This window comes from Haliotis asinina, chromosome 9 (genome assembly GCF_037392515.1).
Source record: "Haliotis asinina isolate JCU_RB_2024 chromosome 9, JCU_Hal_asi_v2, whole genome shotgun sequence".
NCBI lineage: Eukaryota > Metazoa > Mollusca > Gastropoda > Lepetellida > Haliotidae > Haliotis > Haliotis asinina.
The window spans coordinates 56,532,833-56,543,644 of record NC_090288.1 but is presented as its reverse complement, the minus strand read 5'-3'; the positions used below and the strand labels follow the sequence as shown (position 1 = coordinate 56,543,644).

The 10,812-nt window shown below is 38.5% G+C and overlaps 1 long non-coding RNA gene across 1 annotated transcript; it reads right to left on the bottom strand.

Moving 5' to 3' along the window:
• Window positions 1–3,543: 3,543 nt before the first annotated feature.
• Window positions 3,544–9,371, bottom strand: LOC137296165 (uncharacterized). The gene is made up of 4 exons (XR_010957626.1): window positions 9,245–9,371; window positions 6,636–6,873; window positions 4,229–4,362; window positions 3,544–3,637 (listed from the first exon to the last, which is right to left on the bottom strand). It is a non-coding gene; the product is annotated as an uncharacterized lncRNA (long non-coding RNA).
• Window positions 9,372–10,812: the final 1,441 nt, after the last annotated feature.

Genomic DNA, 10,812 nt, shown 5'->3' with positions numbered 1-10,812 from the left:
CCGCGCCACATACGTTAAACAATAATCAATCAACAAACTAACTAAAGGGAACTGAGCTTGGCAGTGGTTTATGTTCATTACCTCAGGGTAATGTTTTATAAAATTGGAATTTTCAAAGGGCTCAGTTGCCTTCAAGTAAGTCAGTTAATATTTAGTATCTCATCAGTCATGACCATACCATATTAGCCATTCAATATATACTAATGTGTACTTGTTAAAATGCGTGGATAATCCACTTTGTATTCTTTGTGATGAAATGAGGGTATGTAAGTAAATTTTGATCCACCAATTCAAGCCTTTAATTGTAGCATTGTTACGAGAGTGTATTTTCTGTAATTTGTAATATTATTCATTAAGTGATAGTTATTCTGGGTCACATTTCGTACCATCGATTATAGTGTTTTAGCGACACGCCTTTAAGGCATCACTTTACACCCTTTGTTGTGTTTTGACTGTTGGTAAAGGAGGCCGATCGCGAAGCTTCGATACTTCGCTGGAATACTCAAGAATCAGTGACTGTGTTGTTTTGATCGTAACAGTATAGTCACTTAAATTCAAAATTTAAAACGGATGAAATTCCACCTTTTCCTTTTTTTCGGTTTAATCAAATAATACTAACACTTAATATATTAAACATGTACAGTAGTAAAGTGTGTGAATGCTTTAATTACGTGGAGATGGAAAACACGAAATGCACTTGTGAAAATTCATGAGGACATTCTGTTCATGTTTGTTTAAACCGAACACGCTCATTGAATGTGAGATGGAAAAACAACTTTTCGTTTAAATCCTTGTTTGGAAATGCCTCGCCTTTAAAGAAAAGAACGCAGTGCTATTGGAAAGCTTGGTGCTTCTCAGTCTGTTGCCATTGTTGCAAGAGTGATACTCTTGTTGTTCCAGTACTCATTGAAGAAAGGTTATATAATACATATATATCCCTCATGTCAAATTTGTTCTCATCACGATATGACTGAAATGTTGCTGATTTGATACCAAGCCTTATCTTACTCTGTCACTGTGTATGATACCTCGCCTGACAGTATCCGATATTATCCCCTGTTATGGCCTTCATGAGTTTTCATTCGCTCTTACTTACTTGAACTTTTTTTAAAAATAAAATTTGTGGAAGTGGCACAAGACATGTTGATCGGTTTCGGAAACACCTGTTGTCATTACTGAGTGCTAGTGATCTTTTCCTACTTACCCCGTCTTACCCCTACTGTTCAAGACCGATGTCTGCTGGCGTTGACGCTAAGTGTTATCATGTAAACATACCGAGTTGAGAAAACGTGTCTATATCAACATGAATCAGTGGGAAACAGACAGAAAGAACAAACACAAACGTGAGAGTTTCACTATGAGTTTACTGTATATCCTTCTTCAACATGCATGACAAAGGATACTGGTTACTTTAAAAAGACCTGTCATTATTGTCGACAATGGTTTGCGTGCTCATCGCGGCTGTCGTGGTTGGCTAGAATTCTACCTGGATGAAATAAAACAAAGTATTTTACAACGTTTCTCACCTTCATAGTTTCCTAATTATTGTCATTAGAGGCGACTAACGACATCGAACGGTCAGGCTTGCATGCCATCATCCCATCATCCCAAGTCATTTTAGATCGTGTACATGCTGAAGCCAGGAAGCTGATTTCAACGTTACACAACAAATTTCAGAGGTCACACAGTTTTTTCTGATCAAGATAATCAAAAATACGAGATAATCAAGATTGACAGTTTCCTTTGTTTATGGTGTCATTTGATAAAGTATAAAGAATAAGTTCCTCGATATTGTTGGAAATAGCAAAAGAAATGCAAAGGTATTTGATTTGAGGAATGTCTGTGTGATAGACATTTCAGTATAAATGATTACATAACGGATGACTTTCGCTTAAAGACATCTTAAGACTGTCTAAAACATATATCAACCATAAGAAGATATGCATAGTACCGTCATTTTGTGGTTTTATGCTAGTCTTTTGTCTAAATCTGTGTTGGGTTATATATTTTAGTCCTTCGCTGACATTAATTCATGAAGATTGTAATTGCTTTTTAACAATATATAGGTTTGATAGTCACTATATCGCTGAAATACTATGGGATTACACACACACATTACGCGCGCGCACACACACACACCAAACAAACAAACATTCAGTCTTTACAAAAAATACATTTAATATTTATGCCAATACTCTAACCTGGTGAACCAGTAAACTTAGTGAAGCCAATGGTCACAGATGATAAGTGTTCTTCTTCACTTGGTAAAGATAATCAGTAAAACATTTAAAGGTCTTACCGAGGTGTAATTGCAGAGCAAGGTTGTCCGAATTTAGTGGGACAAACATCACAGCAGCCGCAAACGTCTTTTACGTAGTTCTTTTGTCGGCATCCACACGGCGGTGTACATGTGACAGCACTGCATGGCAGGCAACCTAGACACTCGGTTTGGTCAACCAGTACCATGAAGACTACCACGGCGAGAAGAATGCATCTCATGGCTAACTGTGATTCTTTACGAAAGTACTTGGACAAATACCAGGCTACAGCTTACCTATTCCTTTTGCATGTGTGAACATGCAGAAAACGTTCTAATATATATTTGGAGGTGATTAGTGACAGGTAGTCTAACAGCCGTTCATCCATTGGATACACTATTATGTGGTCTTATGGTGATGCCTCTATCACGCCCACTGTTGTTTGAGAGTCTTTTGAGTTTTGAGTGTTTTGAGACCGTCTCCTGCAATCGAAATGGCGCTATTGTGTAGTGATTTCGGAGTGCAGACGAGAAGCATGCGAGACAAGGGAATATCACTGCATGCTTTCTATCCTGTAACATTTATTCTCAACAACTTTGACTTTCCTTATAAATAATGGAACTGATTCGCCAAGTGTTGTGTTGTCGTAAAGCTGTACTCCCAAATGAAATAATTAAGGAATGGTCATGTTACATATTTTGCATTTTAATAGAAAAGTAATGACTTTGACTATATAGAATGCATGTTTCGTCAAGAGCCTTGTTGTGTCGTAAATCTATAACCACAACTGAAGTAATTAACAGATTTTGATGTTATATATTCTCTATTTTAATAGAGCAGTAATGACAGAGGACATTGCGGACTTACTCGTGTGGAACACCTATGGTCCCCAGAATGGTGTTCTTCACTTGTAGGCGATCTGCTGCCTGTTCCCGATGGTTTCATTGTCAAATGGACAGTTTTAATTTACAACTAGTTTTAAACCAGTCTGTGATATACGTTTAGACTCTGTCCTTTAATCAGTTCATGATTTAGGTGTGGGAGGGAATACCTTAAGTATACAAATCTAGTTGGGTTCTTGGCACGAACTAGCCATCTGCAACACAAATAAACCTTCTCCTTTAGTCCAAATCAAAGTACGTTTAGGACAAACACAGCAACTCATGTTTGGTGTTTCATAAGAGTCAATTATTGTGTATTTGCTTGCTGCCTAGACGCCTGGATGAAAGAACCTGTGTGTGCATTTTGGAACAGCATGATGTGTCAAAAATAAATAAAGGCCCTGTACAGTTCTGACTTTATTGCTAAACTCCAAAGTTTAAGGTGCAGCTTGATTTGTTGTGCTTGTCACGCATTCACAACATCACATTTGGCGGCACCTGAAAATATAAATACCATGATTCACTAAACCATGGATATCATCGCCGTCATACACATTTCAACAATAGTGAGTGAGTGAGTTTAGTTTAACGCCACACTATGCAATATTCCAGCTATATGGCGACGGTCTGTAAACAAACGAGGTATGAAGTATAAAGAATACACGCCTACACAAACTCATCTGCCCACTCATAGTCCCAAGTATGTGGATCTACCTTCAGTTGCTGGCAATCTATAGGCTGTTTTCATACGGTATTGAGATTTATAGATAAAATATTTCAGATTTAATTACTATTTTGAAATATATTTATGTGATAATCTAGGTATTTTACTTTTCTTCACGTTTCTTATATCTCAACATACCCACTTGCTCGCTCACTCACTCACTCACCCATCCACCCACCCACTCACTCACTCACTCACTCACTGCAGCTGGATCAGAGTCTACATGAAACCGTTGCTATATACATTACATATTCTGTTCCATAAAGTTATTTATCTACGTCTAGAAGTCACCATCACATTTTGCTTCATTGTCATAATATGCCTTTATAAAAACTAGATACGGATTGTATTATTTGAGCAAATACCTGAGGACATGTTTTACGCTTTTGGAACTTGAATCCTCCCACAGACGCCCTGGAAGGGATCACCGTAGATCAACTTTTTCCTCGCCATAGCACACACCTTACGCTTTGCGATGCACCAATAATTTTGTTCGCACCTGGAACCAAATAAGATATATTTCACAGCAATATCATCGCATTTAAACATCTGCTTACTGTAAAGTTACTGCTGGCCCACTGAGTACATTTCATATATACGAGGGTTGGCTGAAAAGTTCTAAGCCTCATTGTGAAAAAAAGTTACAAAGTCCACGTTTGTAATTTATTTTTCTACACAGTCCCTTTCCAAGTTCACACACTTCTGCCAGCGATGCTGCAAGGCCCGAATCCCGGTCAGGAAGAAATCTTCTTCAGGTACCCTAAAAAAATCAGTCACAGCGGAAATGACGTCATCATTACTTGCAAAATGGTGACCGGCGAGTTCCTTTTTCATTTTGGGGAACAGGTGGAAGTCAGAAGGAGCCAAATCAGGTGTATAAGGAGGATGGTCAATGAGTTCAAAGCCACAATAGCGGATTGTTGACATGGCCACCACCGATTTGTGAACAGGCGCATTGTCTTGGTGGAAGAGGACACCTTTAGCGATCATCCCTCGTCGTTTGGCTTTGATTGCTCCTCGCAACTGGTTCAGTAGATCAGCATAGTATCTGCCGTTGATAGTTTGACCTTTTTCAAGATAATCAATGAGCAGAATACCCCTGGAATCCCAAAAGACTGATGCCATCACCTTTCCAGCTGAAGGACTTGGCTTTCTTCGGAGCTGGTGAATCAGGATGCTTCCACTGTTTTGACTGTAGTTTTGTTTCTGGTTGAAAGTGATGTATCCAGGTCTCATGCCACAAAATCATCGGGATCTGCTTCAAAACGACGCAAATTGTCAAGGGACGTCTGGAACCTGACACGTTTCTGTTCTGCTGTCAAGAGCTTTGGCACCCATCTTGCAGAAACTTTAGTCATTCCTAATTGGTGATAATATGCTCAACCCTCTCATGAGAGATGCCCACTACACTAGCAATATGTCGAGTAGTCAATGGTCGATCATTCATCAACATATCGAGCACTCGCGTGATGTTTTCTGGAGTGGTTGCTGTTGAAGGCCTTCCTGAGCGTGGGTTCATCAAGGCTTTGTCTGCCACGCTTAAATTCTGCAGCCCACTTCTTTACTGTGGAAAATGAAGGCGCATCATCCCCTAGAGTGGAGACCATGTCAGCATGTATCTGTGTTGGGGACATCCCTTTCTTTTGCAAGTACTTGATGACTGCTCTGTATTCAGTTTTGTCCATTTCTGATGATTTCAGAGGGTAGGTTTACCAAAAGAGCTGTAGTTGAGATAAAACTATTAGTATGTTTGTAGTTCTTGTGTCTATGATTCACTAAATGATTGTCCTCATTGGTGGCAAACACCTGTCTCTACCTGGTGGGGAAAAACCACTCAGGCTGAGAACGTTTCAGCCAACCCTCGTATATAGTGGCATTTTTAAACGATATATATATTCGCTTAGGGGATAATTGTTTGTGCCTTTCGAGATTATTCATCAATTGCAGAATTACATGCTCAGGCATATCAAGTATCTCAGACACAGTGTACGTAAACGTATTGGTAAAATTTTAGGGGCAATGTTTGTTACTTTGTACCAAGAGCCTTGGGCAGTTATGACACTTTAGACGTCGTGTTGTGGTCGTATGTTAAGATGGTACCTCGAAAAATAACAAAGTTCAGAACGACAAATTAAACGGAACATTCTTTTCATTTTGACATTGTATATAAGACGTCTTCACTGTTTATACATGCCTTAATATGCCTCTGTGAAGATCCTTGTTAGAATAAACCGAAGGCACTGTATTGCCTGTCCTAAATAATTGGTTGTGGTATTCCGAGAACGTCAACTCGTTCATGATAAGTAGACGATTTAATACCTGAGACATTGGATGTAATATAAAACATTGGATATACTGGGGTATAGACAAATATGTTCATACTGACAGGCATCAAGTAGCGTCAAAGGCATACACACTCTGATTATTCATTACATGTATTGTAATGTTGATATCATAATGTCATCATAATGTGGCAGTTGGCATCTACTTAATAATGCATTACGCTGTTTATCTGCATACGGTATTCTACAGTCTCAAATAATTTAACACAATCACTATCAGTCTGACTTTATTGAATAGGGACAGGTTTTAAGTTACAAACTCACATAACACTCACATGAAAACATAAAGAGCAAGATATACTTGCAAAATACGGAAAATTGTATGCTGGTAATTTGTGATCGGAAGGAATGACAAGGTGACAGAAGATATTACCTTGTCTTCTTCGAAATCGGTTGGTATTACAACCGAAATTATATGTGAATTACTTACGGTGGTGTCAGTCCAGAGCAGATTTTTCCATACTTTGTGGGACAAACATTACAACAGTTGCAATTGTCCTTTACGGACCTCTTTTTGGAGCACCCTTCAAGCTTCGGGCACTTCTTGCGGTTACATTTTGGACACTTGAGTCCGTTGATAAGGTCTACTAATAGGAGACCCACAATAACAGCCACTACAAGGTGAATATATCTCATAACTGGTGGTACGTCTTTGTGGATCTGTGGACCTGCAGATAGAAATGAAATATTTCAGTTTACTTTTTGCGAATACTGATTGACATTTGAAACTGGATATCGTTTTCTACTTACACTTTATATGTTAATCTGTTTTAAAATTTTATTTGGCCATTTTTTCTAATGTTTGGCAATCCTGTTGTTTTGGCTGGCTATCCCATAGTATCGTCCAGCTATAGTATCGTCAATAGAATTAAATACTCACCCGGCCAGTATCATGTTGATAAAGTCACAGTCTGAATTAAATCCCAACAGGACTGTAACATTTATGAATACCAATTCAATATTAACAACGTTTCTGAAAAACGATCATAATTCATCCCAAAAGGACTGTACATATTCACAAAAATATGATAAAAACATGGACAAAATCTTCAGGTTCAGTTTTGCAAAATGTACAAATATATTCTTTTCGTATATATAATCTTATGAACACAGCTAAACTGAAAATACAGTAGCATAATATCACGTGTACATTGTCTATAGTTTTCTAAAATATCACTGCGTGGTAATAAACTTTCCCATTTGGTACACACATCAGGTACAACATCAGTTTTTGTTAGTTTGTCATACAGCATTCTAAATCCTTTGGCAAAAGAGAATATACTCCATCATTGATCACAAGATTTTGGTATAGGAATTAATGATTACTTTCAGGATCTCCCCGGGGCACTGGGATATGTTTTTTATCACCCTGTTCCTCTAAAAGAACGTCTGGTCTTGAAATCATCAAACCATAATAGTCCATTAGAGTTACAGAGGTCCTTTATATCTGTGATTCCGTTATCAAAACAATCTTTTAGAAATAGGGGTGAATCCAAAAGCTGATGGTTGAATCAGAGCATTTCAGAAAGTATTTTGGAAATATCAATGTGATAGGTTATAAAAAGGCCTCTCTATCTCTTCAATTCTGGTGCAAAAGAAGTGGGACACCCAAGTGGGTGTAAATAAATTACATGCAATAAACCCTTAAATTGGTTATACATGGAAGATTAAATTAGTAACTCAAATCGTTAGTGGCTGTACCCTCAAAGGGGGTTGACGTACTGTAAAATAATTGTCCTCCTGAGAGGGTACTTAAGTCCTAAAACATTTGAAGTAAATTTCAGTTTTCCAGGTTTTTATCGTAGAATAGGTGTTCTTTTACTTTATGGCTAGATTTGTCTAAATTGCTAACAGCTGAAGGGATGATGTAAATCCAGCTAGGGTCCATGCAGGAAGCAAATGTACTGTAAGTCCCCATGGTCCTTAGTATGGTGATCTACCTTCACTTGTTGGCAACCTATAGCTCATTTTTATATTGTACTGTACTCTATAGCTACATTGTTTTAGGTCTAATCACTAATTTTACATTCTACTCTGTGGTATTCTAGTTAGTTTTACTGTCCTTCGTTGACATGATTTTACAACGTATGTGTTATTAATTCATTTATATTTTTATAATTAATAGTTCTCGCCACCATATGGCTGCAATAATGCCGATGTGACGTTAAATATTAACTCACCCACTCTTCCATTTTTACAGGGAATCTTTCCAAAATGATTTGTTCACATTACAATACCTTTATGGAGCATATTTTCTGTGCATCAATAAAGGATCATATGTTAACACAGTAATAAGTGATAATTCAACGTACATACATGTGTTCAGTTCACATGGGCACAATGTGTGAAGTCCGTCGCAGGTATCCCCGGCCGTGATATTGCTGAATTATTGCTTAAAGCGGTGTAAAAAGATACTCATTCATTCAGTGTCAGCGAACGTGCCTACACAGTCCCAAGAACGTGTAATCCCCAAAATATAACATTATGATTTATGGCATATGGTTTCTGATGGAGTGTCTTATCTCAGAACTTCGCAGACAGTTTCAAACTTCAGATGTTGGAGACAACACTCAACCCAACAACAATACTGGAATCTGCATGTTACTGAGAACGTGTGATCTCAAATATAACACGTGTCACATTTGGACACTTTCTGAGTAGCATTGTATATTCCTTGGCATCTCGGCAGAGAGGATGAGGTGGTAGTTCTGTTGTATTACTGAGCGAAATGAAGCAGGTCTTACTCGTTTACCAACTTGAATCCAGTGGGATGACATTGCGCTGTCAAACCAAGGATATAAGCAGAGCGATTCCGGAACGATCACAGATTTAAGCACACGCCCGGGAAGGTATCAGTCGAGAAGGACGACCGTTAACATACAGTCAAGGACGAAGCTTGGTCCGCTGTAGGCGTGAGTGGTCACGATTTGAGCCATATCACGGATTGCCCACAACGTACCCATGATGTCAGCTACAATAGTAACAACGCCCTACACCCTGTCTTCATGAGAAACTTTAACGCATATAACTGTTACTCACCTTTACTTTGCCTTGCCTGTAATGGAGGACGGCTGTCTTTCCAAGCAAATCAATGCACGAAGATGTTCGTACAACTTGCTATGATGCGTCCAATGACAACCATCTGGTTGGCATGGTCATTTATACTGGAGGCAAAATTTGCTTCATACATCTGTAATGGAATTGTATATATATATGCATTACGTTTATCGCTATCACCCGGTTTCAGTGACAAACATGAACATTTATAAATAATAATACTTATACAGAGCGCCGAATTTCCCATTAAAGGAGTTCAGTGGAGGTATTGCAAGGTTAAAATAGTTTTCAACATTTGTTTGATTAGCATTATTAGAAGCTGGTATTGTCACTCGTATACCGTGGTCACTCTTGCTTGACAACGGTACCGAAACATCTCACCATATGTAATAAAGAAGTTGTTTTTCAACATTGTAAGATTGAAAGGCTGGATGAAACAATTGTACTGTGTATACAGGCACAAAGAGGTGAGATTTTAAGAGGGTCATGGGAGCATCCTTAGAAAGGGATATTTCCAGTTTCTTTATGTAAAAAGTTCCACAGCGACTCCTGAAGATTCGGCTCAGATTTAATATTTAGTATCTCATGCTTGTAGTAAGAAATGACTAGCGGGATCGGGTGATCACATGACACGTGTCATTTTATCTCAGGTGTATAGATAGATGCTCCTGTTGTTGATTACTATTGTCTGGTACAAACTCATTTAGAGACCGCCGCCATATAGCTGGAATATTATCGGGAGTCACGGGTTCGAAAGTTTACAACTTCGAAAACATGGAGCAATGTCACAGAATCCATTTCATGATTGCAGTTGAGTTAGTTAGGTATCGTAGACTTTGCTGAGGAGTGTGGAGACGGATAACATCCTTGAGGATGTTTTCATGTAGAAGCAGACATGGACTGTCAGGAATGAAAAACAGGATTGAGTGATCATTTCGGAAGCACGGCAACTAAATCTTAGATTCTCGAATGTTATTCTAATGGATTTAATTGTACGGCTGATATGAACAAACTTTTATAAATGGATGAGGCGTTTCGGTATAGTTGCTTACACCGTTTTCATAGGCTTGATGACGATGTTAACACGTACACTGAAACATCTCATCGACGGCAATAAAAACATCTGCCCATACACTATCCATTCCTCCCTCCCATTGATTCATTAAGGGTTGGAATTCGTCAACATACAGTGTATACTATTCACCTGGTGTAAACCATATGTCTTCAAAGCATGAAAAATGGGACGGCACTTGACAGATCTTATTCATACATGCAAACTGATGCATACTGCCGAGATCACAGACGTTAAAAGCAATCATTTGTGTAATCTGAATAACATTCATCACAGTAAATCACAGTTTAGTCAATGTATGGTATAGCAATAAAAGCAACAAACACGTTCTATATTCATACGCAGTCTCTGCCCAAAAGATACGGCTCCGATTACATAATGAGCATTCATCCCTGAATCGCCACCAACCAGTATTGATACCAGGTGCTCGTGAAGGACGTGGAGACAAGAAGTTGTTACAGTAACGTTACTCTATTTC